Here is a 19301-nt window from a genome sequence, read left to right as displayed (position 1 = left end):
GGCTGTTTTTCTGCAAAGGGACCAGGACGACTGATCCGTGAAAAGGAAAGAATGAATGGGGCCATGTATCGTGAGATTTTGAGTGAAAACCTCCTTCCATCAGCAAGGGCACTGAAGATGAAGCGTGGCTGGGTCTTTCAGCATGACAATGATCCCAAACACACCGCCAGGGCAACGAAGGAGTGGCTTCGTAAGAAGCATTTCAAGGTCCTGGAGTGGCCTAGCCAGTCTCCAGATCTCAACCCCATAGAAAATCTTTTGAGGGAGTTGAAAGTCCGTGTTGCCCAGCGACAGCCCCAAAACATCACTGCTTTAGAGGAGATCTGCATGGAGGAATGGGCCAAAATACCAGCAACAGTGTGTGAAAACCTTGTGAAGACTTACAGAAAACGTTTGACCTCTGTCATTGCCAACAAAGGGTATATAACAAAGTATTGAGATTAACTTTTGTTATTGACCAAATACTTATTTTCCACAATCATTTGAAAATTAATTCTTTAAAAATCCTACAATGTGATTTCCTGGATTTATTTTTCTCATTCTGTCTCTCATAGTTGAGGTATACCTATGATAAAAATGACAGGCCTCTCTCATCTTTTTAAATGGGAGAACTTGCACAATTGGTGGTTGACTAAATACTTTTTTGCCCCACTGTACATGTGGGAATATAGTTCACGTTCAAACCCGTTTTCAAAATAGCAGAGTGACTTTTGAAACGCCATGTGGATTCTTTCTGATAAGATCAGTCGTTTTTAGTGTTTTTTCACATACTCATGAGATTGATTTTCTCTGAAGACCCCTTTAGAATATCGAGATCATGTATCTGATTGCATTAATTATGAGTTACATCAACTGTTGCTCACATGCTCACAGTACGTATGTCATGAAGTGGCTGCTTAGTCAGAAAAAGGGGGAAACGAATTCAAGGATATAAATGAGGATTGATATAATTACAGGCAGGTCATTAATGCTACTTTGAAAAGGAAATGATCAACTGTACAAATGAGTAATCATCCTGGTTTGATTCACTCTACTTCACGCAGCAGCTCTGAGTTGCTGTAAGACGTTTCTAATTCTCAATTAGTTTTACACAACGATGGAAAGATGAAGTGGCCTTTGGGGGCTGATTAGCTCATTTCAAAAAATATTCTCAACTTAATAGTTGGTGAAAAAGTAAAGATTCTTAATCTTAAATTCATGCAATGGGTCTTTTTTTTAACTACTGAAATTAGATTGAATGTATTTTGTCTATGTACAGAATTAAATGCATTTGCATTGCATTTAATCAAAGTCATAGTAGAACTGTTATTTGTGATACAGGCCTCCATCCACCTTCCTAATGCTTATAAGTTTATGAAATGCACTGAGTATTAGATTTGTCTTGTTTTTTCTCTGATTGTGCTAAAAATTGTGACTATCTCTACCAGGCTTAGGTATTACAAAAGAGCATCATTTTCCGTCTGCTTTTTTCCTGCACAATGCGGCAGTGCTGATGCGTGGTTTCCTCACCCTCCCACTGGGAGGTGTGAACCAAGGGAAGGGAAGGGTAGGAGGCGCAGAAAGCAGAACGCAGTAGTCTTCAATCAGCACGATGTCCTCATCTTGTTGTGGAGATCACAGTTTCCAGTTTCTGTCGAGCAGACGAAGAATTTGTAATCGAATACCCCTGATATTTTGAATAGTATGCCTAAAAAGATAATTAGATGATGGGGTTGTCATGCAGAGCTGCATGACAACACTGTGCTGAGAGCAGGATCTTCACGCACACTCATTAAATCTGCTGATTGTGTTTGATGAATCAAAGAAAACCCATTCATATGTTGAGATGCAAGCAGACAAACTGTGCCCCTTCAGGGGTATTTTATGATAAAGCTGGAAGATAAACATCAGAACCCTGAGTCTTTTTGACTTTGTAGAGTGTAAAAAGAAGTCTCATGCATCCTTGACTTAATTAAGCGGATATATTTTATCATAGAACATCTTTTCCTGGTCTCCGTCAGAATGGCATCACTGCTGAGAATCCTACTGGCACACAGTCCTACCCTGGGGCTCGGGGATTACATGTGCTGCGTACACGTTAAAGCCTCTAAACCCTCGCCTCTGCAGAGCTGATCTGACTGCACAATCATCCCCCTCACTCTCAGCTCTACTCCATCGGCCACAAGGCCTCCATCGTCCCAGGATGCCGGCTGCTTACTTCCAGATCAGCAGAGCTCTGCAGTGGCTGTGAAGGTCGGACCATGACTACATTTGTCAGCTTGCCTCTCTGTTCACTGAATCACCTGGGAGATGACCCTCCAGCTCACCATCAGTAAATGGGGTCAGACATTCTGACAGGAGGGAGGATCTTTCGAAATAAATGCGTCATATTTTTTTTTAAATCATTTTATTTTTTTAGAAGGAAAATGGGTCAAAAGAACAATTGGAGTAACACAGGAAATTATGCAAACACATACATTTATATTTTGTACTTTTTAACCTGACTGCTCACCTCATACACACTTAAAATAGCACACCCACATGCATCTACACAAACACACTCCACATCTGCAATTTCAAGGGGTGAATTTGGAACCTAGAGGCAGGGAATGCCGTGCAGGGCAGAGCATATTCAATCAGCCCCAGGCACTTCTTCACCCTTACCTATCGTCATTGCATCACATTTCAATATTGCACAGAGGTGTGCCGCCAACGCACTGCTGACACATCAAAGGGCTGCAGCAAATCCACATTCCTCCTTGGAGCCTCACAGCTATGTCACAGCTGTTCTGGGGTAGGTCAGGCAGGCACAGGGAGAGACCAGGCATGACTAAAGACCTTAGCAGACATATTAAAAAATGGATTCTCTATTTCCCACTTGGATGAGTTGGAGTTTTCAGGCCAGCCTGTGGGGAGGGCTTGATGGTTTCCTGGTCCAGCATGGCATGGTCAGGGCTGAGGGTTAAGGAGAGAGATAATCTGGATCATGAAATGTGTATGACGGAGTAGAGGTGATGCATGAATTTCAAGTGCAGCACTCAGACTACTTTTTATTTTTGCCTAAAGTTAGTTTTCTGATAATCGTAACTTCTCCATGTTCTCTTTCTATGAAATTGGTCTCTATGCACACAAGGACAGGACTGGTGCCGCAAATAATCAATCCATTCAGCAGGGTAATGGCAGTCATATCTTCAGTTGGATTAATGAATGTGTAGGAATAAATCCATCCCTTCAGTCTGTCTTTCATTCCTCTTCAGGCTGGGATACATGGAGGATGTAGTTCTCTGAGATTTTCATGGAGATATAGATATATTTGCAGAAGCAGCATTAACACAGCGAGTTAAATTTAAAACAGTGTGCTCATTTGTTACCGCCGGGTTTGCCTCCTTACCTCCGCACTGTCTCTTCCCCTCTCTTTTCTTCTTTACTGTTGGCCAAATGAGTTAGTGCCTTAAATTGAATTACATCTTGTATTTCTTCCAGAGGGCTCGCTAATTAAGAATTTAATTATGGCTCAGAGCAAAACACAGGCAACAAAACTCCCTCATGTTTAAACATGAACTCTCTCTCTCTCTCTCTGCCTCCCCCTTTCTGTTCTACTCTCTCTGCTTCCTTTTGTAAGTGTGTGTTTCTAAAAGTTTTGAGGTGAACTGAAGGTAAGACATACACTAAGATGATAATCAGAAAAGACTATACTAGGAATTCTCAAGAGGGAGCATGAGATGCATGCATGATGATCAGAGTCAAGAGCTCGGGCTGTAGAAAAGTCACTGGATGATGTTATTAAAATGATAGGCCTGTTGGCTCAGAGTAAAAACTTTCAGTGCCTTAATCCCCTGAATTACAATTAATATTTCATGACAACAGAATTTAAAAGAAGCACAACTTCATTAGTGTCCTGTGTGATACTTTACTTTACTGCTGCTCAGTGCTACAATCCTTTATTAATCATGACAATGTCTCCTCTCTTGTGGCGTGATGCACAGGGGCGGCCCTGAGGATTGTTCCCCTGCCGGGGGGCTCCCCAATCTGTAGGCCTGTCCTGCTCACCTACTCTTACCTTTTTCTCCCTCTCTGCATTACACAGACTCTCTCATCTCGTCTCAGTGGGCCAACCCTCCTGCAGCTATTTGTCACAAGCAGATACCAGAGAGAACCATGACCTCCAAGTGGGCGCCAGTTCTGATTGGAAACCTGCAGAGCAGAGGGGGCCTGGTCAAGGTGAGTAATACCAGCTCTTCTCAGGTTCTGAGGTCAGCTAATCTCCCATGGCAATCAGTAAGGTAATAGAACGAGTGAGAGGTCCCCGAGTGGGGCTGTCCAGGCGCTGACACCGCCGGGATGGGGCCAGACTAGGACTGATTTTCAGGGACAGTTTTTAATGTTTCCTCTCAAACTATCTTAGTTGTAAGGTCGACAGGATGGCATCATCCAGAAATGATTTAATCTGGTAAAAATAAGCACATCATGATGGCTGTAGCCGGTATGGATACATTTGAACCTCAACTAGTTAGACCTCAGCTTTTATTATTTCTGAAAGGAAACAACACACTCTGGCATGTAGAGTATACTGGATTCCGTTTCCAGGATGGGGCCCATAAAGCACTAACGAGCAACATTTGAGGCCGATTTAACCACGGGTAAACTGTTCTTGTGAAGAGGAACAAACGACATTGGCAGAAATATGTTCTGGACCTTTTTAAAGTACCCAAATGGGAAACGGTGGACTTTAGTTTTGCAATATTTGGATGCAACTGATAGTGATTGTAAAATAAACTAAATACAACTGACGTGCCAAAATGGCTCCAAAGCTCCCTGGCGTCGTTTAATTAGTCAAAATGAAGGTTCCTTATTTCAATGTGTGTTTTACATTTTAGAAAGAAGTGCATTTCTGTTTCAGCCTCACCTATCCCACAGTATACACAATTCTGCTTTGGCTTGGTTGCAGGATTTTTGTGCCTTTCTCTTTTATTAGATTGACAATTGGGTGTCACTGAGCCTGCACTTGGTAATGATCTGTTTCTGCTCTGTATCTCTGACAGAACAGGGATATTCTGCCAATTCATAATCTATTTTTTATTAGAATGCATTCTAATCTACTTGGGTTATTAGTTTTTTTGACATTGTGTTAAAATTGGTTTGACACTGATGTGTTGTTGTGAGACTGGTCAGTGTGTATCTGGGAGGGGGTAGTTCGCCTCAGAACAAACTGACGTTGTGAACTATTTTCTTGGCTCAGCTCTGGCTTTGGAGCTCATTAGAGTGATAGTGGTGGTGTTTTTCCGTGTATGGGTTCGATGTAGCTGTAAAATGCTGCATGTAAAGATTATGTTGGATGTTTAACCCTACATGTATGTGACTGACAAGACCCCCATAATTTCATTACCATACAGCGCAATGGTTGGATTGCACTGCCTAACATATTACTATTTAAAGTGCATTTACTGCCATGTTAACACTGATGGTTAAAATGTTTGAAAATGGACACACACACACACACACACACACACACACACACACACACACACACACACACACACACACACACACACACACACACACACACACACACACACACACACACACACACACACACACACACACACACACACACACACACAAACATGTCACGTGTTATTATGGGTCATTGTTATCTTTCCACAGCCACAAGTGACGTGATTTCCCAGTGACAAAGCTAAGAAGAGACAGGAAAAACAAGAGAACATGTTGCGGGCCAAGTAATTGTTGTTTAGTTCAAAATTAGCTACATTCCTCTGTAGTCATTTTAAAATGTGCTCTGTGAAAGTACTTGTCAAAAAAGTCGCTTGTATACACTGAAAAATGTGTTGGCGTCTAATTAAAAGTACACAGTGTAGCTGTTTAAAATGAGCAAGCGGTCAGTGTGGAAAATAATGGAGCTAAAATACAAGCATTCATTGTAACTCTGTAAACAACATTTAAATAAGATCACACATACACAAGGTACATACATCTCACCAGTTGGCTCAGATTCTAATACATTACAATACATTAATAGTCAGCAAAGGAGACATTTAGTTTAGTGTTTTATAGCAAAGTTTTTCAAATTTTCAGTATGTATCAAACAGATATTCAGTTATTCAGTGTAAATGTAATCCAGTGGACACTCTCATACAGAATACACATGCTGGTTAATGGCTGAGTGTGAAAGCAAAATATATTCCAAACATATCCAGTCACTTCATCATGTTCACGATCATTAATATGTGTAGCGGACCACATATATTGTAAAAGTGATTTAAAATCACAGTGCAATGCAGTTAGAGAACCTCGACCATGCAGAGTAATTGTAAAAACTAGCCGTGCTTTATGAGCTGCATTGACAAACTGCAGTAACACCTTTATAGTTACAGATCTGTTTTGCATCTCGTAATATATTTAATAGACCTTGCCTTCATTGCATAACTTTTGCATCACCGTTGTTTTAATAATAATCCATGGGAGCAGCTTGGAGATTGCAGATAAACTTCTGGGATTATAAAGACGCATAGAGACGTCAATAAATCATTACAAGTAGAGCTCAATAGCAATATGGTGATTACTCAGACTCAACCACAAACAGTGACGATGCTCAGAGTACACATTAATATGATTAAAACAAAACTCTCTTGCTCTCTGTCTTAGATAAGCAGATCCCTGCCATCTCCGTGGCTTAAGTATCATATTCTGCATTCTTAAAGAGGCATGAGGAAATGTGGTGTGACAAATTCCCTTCATGATATCCCATACGGTAAATCATTAAAGGATGCATTTGCTGAATAGTATTCTAACTTCCAGAATAAAGATAAGGAAGAGCACTTATCCCCTTTTCCTCGTATTGCTGCACACACATAGACTATGATTGTATAATTAATATGTTCTGAAATCAGTAATTAATAGAAAGGTTGCCATGCACATAATTCTCTGATTTAATCTATTAAGCCTTGGGTTTGAGAGTCAAATCATCCTTGCGTGAAACCGCTTTGAATTTTAATTTGTCCTTTTACGAGCTGTTGTTAGCATTTAAGTCTACCCTTGTCCTTCATTCTGTCGATCTCACTTTGGTTAGGAGGTTTAATTTTGAGGCTGGAGCTGATGACGAGTCTATTTCCCTGGTTCTTGATTCAGCTGTTTCTCCATCTGGTGTTCGAGCACCTGGGGTAAGCCTTCATCCACAAACAGCTTTCGGCGCCTTTCCAAGACTCCCTCTGTTAGCTGACTTTCCATTTTTGTGCGCGTTGTTTTCTTCCCTCTACTTCTGCTTCTATGGTATCTTCTAAACCCTTCTGCGTGGATCTCCAACAAAACGTTAACATATTTCAAAAGTCTAAAGGAAAAAAAACAGTTTGGATGAAATCTTGCATTCAGGAATGACTCAAATCTTAAATATGTCTGCATCTACATAACAACTGCTGTTCCAAAACTACTCTGAAGGTCTATTTAACTAGATCTTTTGATTTTCCTAACATCAATATGAGCACTGATCCAGCATCTGCAATTTGAACTTGCAAAGTGAACAGACTGGGAGGCCAGATTTGAGCACAGAGCTTCTCAGCTCTAATGAACACTACAGATGTGCCAAGCAGGGGAGGAGGGAGAAGCCAACGGCAATGTAAACAGCAGCCAATTACCTGCCTGGATGACGATTCTTTACTCCTGCTTAGTACATACACATGAAGAGGCCAGAGCATCTGCTGCGAGGCCTAGCCCCAGTGTGCTACACACACCAATATAAACACCATGCAGCGATTAAGACACGCTGCATCTCAAGCATGTATCTCATTCATTGTCACCTCTTTCAGTTTGTATACCTTGTTAGTTTTCACACAAACGTTTAATATGATCCTTGTGTATCATATTGTTTTAAATTCAAATGTTGATTATTCAATGATGTGGTCTTTGGTGCTTTTTTATCAAATTGGACTTGCATTTAAATGCAGATGCTAATACAAACACATAAAAGGATATTAAAGACATATAGAGATTAGTTTTATTATAATGGATATGTTTCAGTTTTTACCCTTGTCACGAATGTTTACTACTCTGTTTCTTTTCTCATTATAGTTGTTCTTTAGACATTATAATGCAAGACCGACACAATACGATTAAACAGTCGTGAGTCAAACAGGGAGAAGTAGTGAGAAAGAAGGAGGGAAAGACTTGCCATCTGGATGTCTCCTGATCTTAGCCTCAGGCGAGATGCCGATGTGAAGGGCTGCCCTGCTGTAATTTAGATGCTGTATAGTTTGGTTTCCTTCTTTATGTAACAGTTATATAACAGATAAACTGCTTTGATGACACCTTTTTCTATGCCGTCATCTAGCAATTTTATCACTCAAGTCTTTGATGAAGTGCTTTCATATTCAAGGAAATAAAAATGATGTCCACCCACTATGGAGAAACAAGCTAATATTGGAAAGGGGAATGTGGGAACCAGATGAAAACTCATTAAAAAAATAGGAATTAAATCCAGATTCTATATTTGAATGCCCCCGCAGTGCAATACTACATGTTCAAAGGGAAAGACTGAATTCAGGCTCAGAAGTTGTGATATAATGTTGGAAAGGGGCATCCATATACATCTTACCCTGAGGTGCCACCCTTTATCTCTGTTTCCTTCTCGAAATAGCTCCCTATGCATGAACATATGGCTCAAATAAAACAGAATAAACATTAGAGTTTGAACACATCAGATAAAGAAGCACAGATGATCCAATGCAAGCCGTTTGCACAGTGTGCCAGTTTTCCAGCCTGCCTGCATAAAGTCATCTAGCCATGCATTTAAAAGGGCCTGAAAGGCAGCATAGCTTTCATTTAGTGTGGTCCGACAGTAATGCGTGGTGACAGATCTTGACTGAAAGTAGCTCATTATACTGCACTATAAAAGAAAAGAAATCAATGTTAGTGATGCCTGGCTGCCCACCAAAAGGGATACTGTACAGAGCTGTAGCAGTCAGCTCGCTTCACCTCCACAGTGCAATACGTTTAGAAATAGAGAATGTGACTGCTTTTATTAAAAAGATATTGCCGATGCACGCTCCTGAATTGAGTAAATAAGAACATCCTTTTATTTGTAGGGATTCATCTCTTTGAATCCAGCGAGCCATAAAAGTGGCACTCCATCCCGTGTGGGGAGCAAGTAAAGGCTAGAATATCACTGACAGAAGGACCATGCCTCTCTTGAGTCCATAATCGTACTAACTGTGTTATATGCCAATTCTATCTATATGATGTAAGTCTGTTTTGCGCTCCTAGGCAGAACATGGACACCATTGTTTCTTGGGTTTCTCAAGGCGGTCACACTTTATGGAGCAGAAAGCATACATCTCATTACCTTTAAGTGCTGCAATGCTGACACACAAGTTGTCAGTGGCTTTGCTGTGTGTTAAGCACAACGCTCCCAGAACTTAAGTGTCCTGACTTTATTCTGCCGGGACAAAAGCCAGCTCCCATCCAGACCTCCCAGGGGTTTAAATTAGTTACACACGTCTCTCAGTGGCCTCTGAAGCCCCCTCACTTCTACTGCATAGGGTTACACCATATCTCTAGTGACAGGGCTTACTTAAAGCCCAACCCACATACTGTTCCAAGACATGAGCTATCTTTGAAAATAACCTTGAGAAAGTAGGGCTGGAGGGGAGGGTTTTGGGACACTTGGTTTGTCTGCTCTATAATGAGAGTACATGATTCGGCCTCTCCTGAGAGCCTGTCACAGAGCAGCTGATGCTGAATGCTGCCCTCTAAAACTATTGTAAGAGCAACAATGCATTTAATGGCTTAGCTTAGTGTGGTGCAGTTATGTAAGCACTGTGTTAAAACAAAAATGAATGTGTGTGGGTGACAGTGAAATAGTACATAACCAAGCACCTTATTAACCAGATATATATGGCATAGCTTTATGTTGCACAGTGTTTAAATGATACTGTTACTCTGCCTTCAAGAGGAGACATGTTTTCAAGAGAGGCTCTTTAATAGGCCTACGGGGAAATGTTTGTATATAGGTAAATCACAGCTCAACATCCCAGCTCTCTCTATAAAGCCAGGAAATAGACTATTCTCTGAGAACGCGTCTACTGTGTTAGATAGTTTACGTCATCATGTGTGTCCATATATGATTCGTACCTCTACATTTTTATGAATATTAAACTCCTCGATACACACTTTCATCTGTCTATCAGAGCTGCCCTGTGGCAAGAACTGCTGTCAGCTTTGAGACGCCTGCCATGAAATATTCACTATACCATGAGTCATGTTCAGACTGCAGGGAGAGCTGTGCTTCACTACCCTGTTCCCAGATCAGACCTGGCTAAGAGGTGTCGCTGTTCACTTTGATCCACTGCTGGGCCTTCTCACTAAAAGCTGTCTCTCTACAGATACAGAGCTGGTTCCGAACAGGCTACACTTCTTTTTGCTTTCTAGTTCTTACCTTTTGTTAGATATCCCGATCACGTTTTTTTTCCTGAAGATTTGTGGGCTGCATGGCCAATACCAATTTGTTCTTGTTTGACAAAAACATAATTTAACTTTCAAACATTCAAACACAAAATGACAATGTAATTCACCGTTGCCGGATAATATATTTAACGCATATAACTTGACAGCAGCATAATGCATCCTCCTCCATTGACGTTAGCCATTAGCTCAGTTATTTACCAAATAATACTGTGCTGCCTACTAGCTGCTAACTTGTTGCCTCTGACCAACTGAATGTGCTGCTTCTGGGCAGTGAACGATGCAAGAGATGAGACTAAACTACGCGGACATGATTGTTGCTCTAAGCCAGGGGTGTCAAACTTTTTCACTGAGGGCCACATACAGAAAAAACATACAAAGGCTGGGCAACTCACTAGAGGTATAGTGCCTCATAAGTTAAACAAATCAATCAAGTATAGGTAAATTATGCTTGATTCATGAAAATGCTTCAAAAGTCTCCACAGGGTTTCATTTATTTTGTTGTTTTCATTCCTTAAAACACAATCCTCTGGTTGCTTATGCCAAGGGGAAATATAAAGGGTATATTTCAAGCTTGTTATGCAAATAAGTTATTGGTCATTGTATATCAACAAAGATTTGATGAAAGTGTTCTCAACTTTAATTGATGGCATTTATTTGAAACTTGGGCTTATTAACAGATAAAAGCTACTGTGTAATATATGTTTACATATATTTTAAAGAAGTACACCCCTGCTCTAAGCCATGTGGAATAGAGTGTTTAACCACAGGTGAGCATTTGTTACCCCCTTTGGGTAAAATCAGAGACTAAAAAGTATATACAGATCTCTTGATTGCATAATCTTACTGAATATCAGCCCATTACAATCAGCATGTTGAAAGAGAAAGAGGAAGATAAATAATAGTTGTTTTAATCATCTTTTCCTCTCACAGAGACAACATTGTATTAGCCTCGTGATCCTGTTTATGTACAACTCATCTTGTTGTTGCTGTGAACATTTAGCTAAACAGGTGCCTAAGGAGCTGTCGATGATTAGTGGCATATAGTATGTGAGAGGCGTAATGTTGGTTCAGGGTCTTTATTATAAAGAGACCATAATTGACCAGAAACAAAGAATAGCATCCCCTCAGCAGCAGTGATTAATCTTACTTTGGTCTTTTAACTCTGGAGCCGTGCTGCAGCATGTACCTAAGTCAGGCGGCATATGCCCAGCCATTTGTTCATTAGTGAGTCCAAAAGAACATCCGCGAACACCTAAATTGCTGCTGAAAAAAATGCTCTCATGTTGTGCTACTCATTAAATCCAGTACCAAATGGCCTTTGCGTACATATTTATCTTTCACAGTGGAATCATTGTAGGCTATAGACAAACACAAGCTGTTTTTGATTGACAATGCAGCTGAAAACATGTGTCGCAGCGTCTCTTGAGTCCTTAATACTTACTGCACACCCTTAAGGCACACACCAGAGCGAGAGATACTTTGCTTTTAAAAGGCATTTGCTCTACCAGCAGAGGAAACAAAGTGCCATCTCTTCTCTCCTTGAACTGGATAATTGGGCTTCACACACATGCACTTTTACTAATTATGTCCAAAGCAAGTCCTACTTTCTCAAACAAAAATGTTTTTCAAGGTGTAGACCTATCAGGATACTAAAAAATAAATTTAAAAAAGTCAAAAAACAAGTCAGGGTGACATTAGACAAACCATTGTTCTTTTCAAACAGTGTCAGGAGAAAGTCCTCCAAGGACAGACTGGACAGCCTGAAGGCGTCAAAAACAGGACATTTGTCGTATAAGATGGACAAAAATAGATACATCAGGGTTAGAGTCAAGTGTCTTTCTGTGTCAAGAGAACATGATTCCTGCCTTGTCAACCTCTATAGGTGAACTAAAGCTGACTAACAGAGATACAGTCGGTCAGGGGATAAGCAGCAAAATAAGGAACACTTTCTGTTAGTGTTGTTTCTGCACTTGTCGAGCTCCATGAAACTCCCATTCTTTTGGGTAGAAAGAAGCAGTATTTTCTACTTTTCACCCTAGATTGGCAGGGAAGAGCAAGACTCTTTTAGAAATTACAAAAACTGTGCAGCTGCCTCGAAAAAAAAACAACTTTTAAAGAACATTGCGTCCTTGCTTTTTCTTTATCCACTAGACCTGCTCTTTCCTTGTCTGAGTGAATAAGTGGCTGAGATTGACTTTGGAAGAGAAATGTCAATGAAGACTGAAAGACGAGGCTTTGCATACTTGTGACAAGCTAAAGAACACTCCGGCTATGAGAGCAGAGGGTGGGTATTGAACTTGGTACTCATCTCACCAGAGAATTGAGATGTTAGTGCATGCTGTTAACAGACCTCCTGATCAATGATTGAATAAACACCAAGAATTCCTAGCGGGGACATTGCTCTGCTTCAACAAAAGGACCTAGCAAGGACATCCTATGGCAGGGGTGGCTAACCCGCGACTCTCGAGTCACATGCGGCTCTTTGCCCAGTCTCATGCGGCTCTTCAGTTCATATCGAATTGTGATTGTGAATTTAATTGTGTGTCTGTTTTTTTTTTTTTTTTTTGCTTATATGTATCCAAGTTCACAAAGGATCAACAACACACAAGTTCCAGGCCAATTGTTACACAGAGTTTCCGACACTGATTTAGCCAATCAGAATGCAGATCCTGCAGTACCGGAGGTGGGCTTTACTGCACTCGCGATGTGACAGTGAAGGGGGAGATCTGCTTCTGAACGGGGAAAATAAAACTCAGATAAAACTATAATACCTCAATATAAAGTTGTCAAATCAAAACGGTCACACTTTGCAGTTGTAGTTGTGTGTGAGAGGGCCTGCTCGTGGAAAGCTGGCCACCGACACAGAAGGACTCCCGAGTTGCTGAACCGCGGTAACGAAATAAATAAGAGAGAAAGTGCATCTCTGTCAGCAGAGCTTCTGCCAGTCACAGGTAAAAGTTCAGATAGTTATCATGCGAGGATAATTAACTAAAATTCACTTCATTTATTTTTGTCATGAAGCAGTATTTGAACCATATTAGCCAAATATTCTTTACAAGCCAGATTTGTAAATGATTGTTCAAGGCAATGAATACCAATTTAGTTCAAAGAAGCAACATGCATAGTAACATAAAATACGGAGTTTTCACATGATTAAGTGAGAGTGTATGGCTGACAATAACTTGCTTCTGGTCTTAATACTGATTTCTGTCAATATCATAGTGTGTGACATTTACAAGAAATCCGGCTGAGCAGAGGTATGTGTGTCTTTAGATTTTCAGTGTGAGAGATAGAGATGGGCACAGAGGAATAGAATGAGGGAGCGCATAGCTAGGCCTATTTTAGATGGACTTCAGCCCACCTCAAATGTTTAAAGCCCTCCCAAATGAACATTTTGGAATTGAAAAGAAAAAAAATATTTTTATTTTATTTTTTATTTCTCATATTTGTGTTGAGAGTTGTGCCCCCTCCCCTTACCAAGACCACACAGTTATATTAGATGTAGCCTCTTAATTTTGCTCTCAAAGTGCAACGGATGCATGTTATTCACTTTAAAATGTTTTTAAAAATCTGCCCGGGTAAGCAGCGCCCGGACCCCCTTAGAGGATGTGAAGTCCACCCCACCCAAACTTGAAAACCTAGCTATGCCCCTGGAGCACACAGAATGGGTGAGAGCAAAAGAGAGAGGGCAAGAGAGAAGTGGGGGGGATATACATCCAGCATGTATGTATGATGTGGCTCTTTGCAGTAACACAGTCAAATAATTGGATCTTCGTCTCTGACTGCTTGGCCACCCACACGCCACAGTTCCCTTTGTCATACAAGGGACAAGTTAAGTTGGGAGTACAATTAATTAATGAACTAATCTATTGTGGCATCACGTTTGAGCTGGTCTTTTTAAATATGTCTTAAACGAGTCTTTTATAGCACATACTTATGTAAGTGTCCTTATTTCTGAATGGTCTTAATGAGTGTAATTTGGATGCGGGGCTCCTAGCATTAAGGGGCTGCAGTGTGGTTTTTTCGACACCTGCTGCCCTTATAAGAAACTGGAAACCCTTTCATGAAAAGTCTACCAAAAGAACCAATTAACCAGTCTGACAAGTTCCCATAAACACCAGTGAAAGGAGATTGTGTAGCACTTAAAGCCAATCAAAGGAGCTGGCAATCAGAAATAAAAGAAACATTTTGCGTTAGCCTTTTCTTGGACTCATGGCTGTTGCCGTGAATAGAAGGGATTTACCATACTGCAATGGGGGTACAGTCTTTGTGTGAAATGTTCTAATGAATGTTTTTCTCCAGGCTGCCTGCTCAACAGTCAAAGTGCTCTTTCATTTCATTTCCCTATTTTGACCCTTTTTAAATACATGATTTAATATTTAGGCAATACTTTCATTTGTATTGGTATAAAATGTTAAAGGTAGATCTTGCATTGGAAGGCTGAACTGGATGTCAGGCTTTGCAGGAATCATAAACAGAGATGTACAGTAATAGAATGAATCAGTGCTTATAATTCCCTGTCAAGTGAGTAGCATGCAAACAACAGCAGCATATTTGCTGACATATTAGAAATGTCATTTGAATTGATTTTTTAATAAAATACAGTGCAAATAAAGCAGTAGTGGTTGCACAGAGAAAAGCATTGTGGAGAGATGAGTGTTGAAAAAGATCTATAATGTAAAGAAGTCATGAATATTTATTTCCTGAAATTTGTTTTTATAATTTATCTTTTTATAATATAAACTGTGGCACATCCTTCTTGTGATGATTTCTCAGCTGAGTATCACAGTTGCTGTGATCAAGGTCAGCTCTCATCCTCCAGACCAGATTTTACTTGTCGGTATTCGGAGCACCTCAGAAAACATTGGCAACCGTTTTTACTTGGCAGATACCTCCCCGACCCGATAGGGCACAAGGAAGACACGCACTCTGAATAGTCGATTCTTCAAACCTGTGGTCAGCATTCCACATGCGTCCCTTGGAGCTAAACGCTCTTCCTCTGCTCTCCTTTTAAGCTCTCTGACAGGAAGGATGCGATATCGCACCTGGCCTCTTTCATGGCTCCTTTCCCCCCTTCGCCTCTGCCTCGTCGTGGAACTGTTCCACCACTCCACACTAATTGTTCATTCCTTCTCTCCCTTTTATTCCGCTTTGACACCTCCTCCCTGCAGAGCTCCAGTGCTCATGCCTTGAAAAAGAGGACAACTCGTTATTCAAACTGTTAAACAGATGAGTTCATAGGCGAGAGCAGCTCTGCACCCCAGGATACAGAAATGGTGAGACCTGCTATAAATCCCTTTTGATCTGGGCAGAGTTTCGGCACAGCAGACCTTTCTGATGCCAGAATAACAAACATACCATGCTCCAGAGCAGCCTCAATAAGTCTGTGTTGTTTAATGGAGCCCAATCAGGGGGAACAACCTGGCAAAAGATCTCAATCAAACATCTTCTGATCTAATGACTCCCTGTGGGACTTCCAGATCCTGGCCTTATGCCCCTTGCAGTCCAGCCCCTTGTTCGGTTTCAATATAAGCATACAGTAAGTCCAGGGAACACATAAATCAGAAGTATTTATGGTTCTGTATTTTGTATACGTTTCATACCTTAAGGATAATTTCAGAAGTTGTCCTACAAAGCTGCAGGCTTGTTATAACCTCCACCAAGGAGGTAATGTTCTTGGATTGGTTTGTTTGTCTGATTAGGATTAGAAATGATTAGCCAGATGTTCATGCCAGTGAATCTAAATCAAAGGGCAGATATACAGTGGAGGAAATACGTATTTGATCCCCTGCCAATTTAGTCAGTTTACCCACTTACAAAGAAATGAACAGTCTGTAATGTTTATGGTAGGTTTACTTTAACAGTGAGACACAGAATATCAACAAAAAAAATCCAGAAATTTACATTAAAGAAAATATATAAATTAATATGCATTTAATTGGAGGAAATAAGTATTTGATCCCCTTGCAAAACATGCCTTAGGGGAAGGAGGTTATCAGCCAATATTTTACGATACATGGCCCCCTCCATCCTCCCCTCGATGCAGTGAATCGTCCTGTCCCCTTAGCAGAGAAACACCCCCCCAAAGCATCATGTTTCCACCTCTATGCTTGACGCTGGGGATGGTGTTCTTTGGGTAATAGTCAGCATATCTCTTCCTCCGAACATGACATGTCGAGTTGATGCCTAAGATCTTGATTTTGGTCTCATCTCACCACATCACTTTCTCATAAGCCTTCTCTGAATCATTCAGAGGTTCACTGGCAGACTTCAGATGGCCTGTACATGTGCCTTCTTGAGCAGGGGACCCGTGCGGGCGCTGCAGGATTTGAATCCATTACGGCGCAGTGTGTTACCAATAGTTTTCTTGGTGATTGTGGTCCCAGCTGCCTTCAGATCATTAACAGGTCCCTCCTGTGTAGTTCTTGGCTGACCCCTCACCTATCTCATGATCACTGATGCCCCAAGAGGTGAGATCTTCGATCGTGGAGCCCCAGATTGAGGGTGATTGATGGTCATTTTGTGCTTCTTCCATCTTCTAATAATCAAACCAGTTGTCTCTTCCTCACCAAGCTGCTTGCTGGTGGTCTTGTAGCCTATTCCAGCGTTGTGCCAGTCTACCATCTTGTCCCGGAATTCCTTAGACATTAGTTCTACCATGATCACAAGACCTGTCTTTGGTTTTGCCCTTGGTGGAGAAATTGTAATCTGATTTATTGACTGTGGACAGGTGTCTTTTATCCAGGTAACGAGTTGATATTAGGAGTACTTTCTTAAAGTGAGAGGACTTATTTATCCGGTCCTTGGGAGCCAGAATTCTTGTTGGTTGCAAGGGGATCAAATACTTTTTTCCCCCAATGAAATGCAAATCAATTTATGTCTTTTTTTAATGTACATTTCTGGGTTTTCTTTTTGATATTCTGTCTGTCACTGTTAAAATAAACCTACCATAAAAATTATGTGAGCTAAGAATTTGCAGAAACATATTTGTAAAAGGGAAATATATTGTGCAGTTTGCGGTTTATTCATGAATTTGTTCTTCATTGTCTGTGATCATGTCACATATGGCAGTGGTTAGGGATTCACTATAACCTGTCAGTGCTCAGCCTGTGTTACATATGTGCAATGGATCAATGAGGATTCTCCAGCATGCAGCCTGGCCTTGTCGTGTGGCGAGGGGTTGTGCATGGAAGGAGCAGGCAGATTAAAGCAGCTTTGTCTGTGTGTAAGTGGATTATCAGCAGGTAGAGTGCTCCCTGTGTTCCTGCAGCGATTGTGTTAGTGTGCTTCCTGCCTGGCCACAGAGAGGACCATCTGCCATTTAGCTCTGATGGATGGTCCCAAGCAGACGTCAGTCTCTTCTACGCAGAACACCTGCTGAATGCTGATCAGACTGTTGGCTCGTATTAAGAAAGACCCTAACTTTGACACAACAGCATCCGTGTCTTGCAGCTGAGGTTCAAACCGTTATACCGTGCACATACACAGACGACAGTTACACACGCGTACACACAAAACTGTTTAACAAAGTGAACAGATTTTGGGTGCTTATCCATTGTCGCATTGTTCCAATACATACCACACCAGGTAGACATATAAACAAGCCTCATTATGGGCTACATTATGTGGATTGCTCATTATATCAGTGAACAGACTGTTATATTTTGACTGGCATCAAATGGACGTAGCTGTGCCAAATCCTAACAGGATTGTGTGTCTTGAAGCATAAGCTCACCCAGTGACAAAGTACAGTATGTCTACTTTCAGCACACAAGAGATAAAAGAGAAACAGAGGGACAGACCAAAAAAAGAACACCAGAAGGAGGAAGAGGAGAATATTACAAGATGCAGTATATCGAGAGAAACGTCACTATGAAGAGGAAGTATCTGATTGATCAAAGTCACACTGTAACCCATATGGACCAAACCAGTGGATCATTCCGACACTATAGACACTTTAGAAGTGGAAGACATAACGGCCTTTCATGTGACAAGTAGGTCATGTGACATAAATCAAAAGGCAGAATTCATACATACATAATAACAGAGAAGGAAAAATCTTTGTGCGAAGAAAGAGTTCTTCGATAACAAAAAAATCTTCAGCTTGTCAAGTCACTGTCAACACATGCACAATGTTCCAAAAAGAGACGGATCATTTACAAATGGAAATTTCATATATTAAACTTCTTACAGATGTTGCACATTTGAATATTAAAATGCGGTATGTGATAGTAGCTATCACACAACAGCTTATTTAATTATATACATTTAAACAAACACATTTTGGTTTTGTAAGCTTACTTGTAATTGTATGAATATATACATTTAACCAGGAGCAGTGCAGACTTGATATGGAAAATAATAAACAGAAAGCTTGTCTATCTTTATGCATCCAGTGTGTAGATAACAATGATCATTGTAATCTCTTTGGCTGCGTCTGACTCAATGTCCCCAAGGCTCACATCTTTTATTATTACCTATTCCACCATTCCATGGATAACTATCTACCAGTTTACCTGATATATATAATGCATTTCTGATTGCTGATTTTTTATTATACATTTGTTCAATTATCGCCAGAAATCAAAAGCTTTTTTCCCCATTAGACATGTATACACTTAATAGCACCTATATGTGTGGTGGATCAGTGTCAGTCACAGAACAATAACAGGTTTTGTTGCATTGTGAGGGCTATTGACCCTCGCTGTGTGGCAGACATGCTCTCGCTAGATCAGAAGCCCTGATAGCGACCAAGAGGCAGCCAGAACAAAGACCCCGTCTCCTCCTGACAGCCATCTCCTCCCTCTCGTCACTTTATCTCATCAAGCCTGTCAAGAAATAAATTAGAC

The 19301-nt window shown here is 40.8% G+C and overlaps 1 long non-coding RNA gene across 2 annotated transcripts in view; it reads left to right on the top strand.

Moving 5' to 3' along the window:
• The window catches only part of LOC134858757 (uncharacterized), an 87235-nt gene that overhangs the window by 19447 nt on the left and 48487 nt on the right, over positions 1 to 19301 (top strand). For both annotated transcript variants that reach the window (XR_010164996.1, XR_010164995.1), the window contains exon 3: positions 4067 to 4200. This is a non-coding gene — a long non-coding RNA (uncharacterized LOC134858757). The remainder of the gene's footprint in view (positions 1 to 4066; positions 4201 to 19301) is intronic.

This window comes from Eleginops maclovinus, chromosome 22 (assembly GCF_036324505.1).
Source record: "Eleginops maclovinus isolate JMC-PN-2008 ecotype Puerto Natales chromosome 22, JC_Emac_rtc_rv5, whole genome shotgun sequence".
NCBI classification, from domain to species: Eukaryota; Metazoa; Chordata; class Actinopteri; order Perciformes; family Eleginopidae; genus Eleginops; species Eleginops maclovinus.
This window is presented reverse-complemented; position numbering and strand designations above follow the sequence as displayed.